Source organism: Leptinotarsa decemlineata, unplaced genomic scaffold (genome assembly GCF_025532065.1).
Source record: "Leptinotarsa decemlineata unplaced genomic scaffold, Ldec_3_MD MMD2_P_RNA_scaffold_7, whole genome shotgun sequence".
Lineage (NCBI taxonomy): Eukaryota > Metazoa > Arthropoda > Insecta > Coleoptera > Chrysomelidae > Leptinotarsa > Leptinotarsa decemlineata.
Window position 1 is genome coordinate 4320749 of NW_027412534.1, and position 1194 is coordinate 4321942.

Consider the following 1194-nt stretch of genomic DNA (forward strand, 5'->3'; position numbering starts at 1 on the left):
TTGTTAGAAAAACAGTTACATAAAAAATGAACTTGATTGCAGTCAATCAGCATTTTTTTGTGATAAGTTGATATTGTATAAATCAGTGTTAGCCTTTGTCAAAGTCATATCAATACGGACAGATTGGTGCCATCAGCTTCTATTCATTTCACAATAATTGCTATCAAGTGATTAAAAAATTATTTTAAAAGCCAAAATATCCTTGAAGCTTTGATATTTTTCTGTAGTTACAAGAACAAGTTTATTCATCATTATATGTTCACATATTCTATTAGTTCGTAAAGAGTAATTCCTCATACAATGAAATATTCATATATTAAAAAACTAGTAGTAGTTGTTGTAGCAGTAAATGTGACTGGCATCAATGTAACATAACTATTTAATGTATTCATATTTTGTTTTTTGTAGGCCAATCACCCACTTCAACAGATGACCAAGTGATAAAAATGGATGGAAAACTTGACTCCATATGTAATTTCCTGGCAACCTTAAAACTGAAAATGAAAGAAAAACTTGACGCCTCAATGACTCTTCAAAAATTTGAAATGGAAATATTTCCTTTCGAATCCCTTACGGAGATTGATGAACTCGAAGAATACCTGTCAAATGAGAAACAGAGGAAATGTAGGACTTATTTTATTAGTTCAAAATACTCTTCAAGCAATTTTGACTACTGGTTATGTTCTTTATAATTCCATGTTTTTAATTTTAAGGTCCAATTTCTGAAAAATATTGGATGGAATGATCATGAAGATTTCATCAGTAGGATTTGCAAATCATTACTTACTAATACTGTGGCAGAGCTTTGCTTCTAGCTGGGGAGAAAAAATAATTTTGCTGTAGGTCACCTACAATCCGCTAGTATAGCATATGGTAAGTCTGTTACTGTACAAATACACTGTAGGAAGATTGACAAAAGAAAAAAAAGCTTCATTTTTAAACTGAAAAGTTATTCACTTAAAAATTATTTTTATTAAAATCCGACCCCAAAAACCCTCATATATTCCAAGCTACGATAGAATCAAACCATTTTGGAGTGACCATCTTGTTTTTTATAAAAAAATGTCATGCACTTCCGATACATATTTATATTTAGGATCCTGTTTGATTCATGATAAAATTTTTGTGAATACCATTACATGTTAACTATGTCAATAAAGTCAAACAGTTACAAATTTGTATTGTTTGGGGATG

General features: G+C 30.1%; 1 long non-coding RNA gene across 1 annotated transcript; it reads left to right on the top strand.

Annotated features, from left to right (window-relative positions):
- The first annotated feature begins 487 nt into the window (after nucleotides 1–487).
- On the top strand, nucleotides 488–948 carry LOC141480325 (uncharacterized). The gene is made up of 2 exons (XR_012464268.1): nucleotides 488–624; nucleotides 714–948. It is a non-coding gene; the product is annotated as an uncharacterized lncRNA (long non-coding RNA).
- Nucleotides 949–1194: the final 246 nt, after the last annotated feature.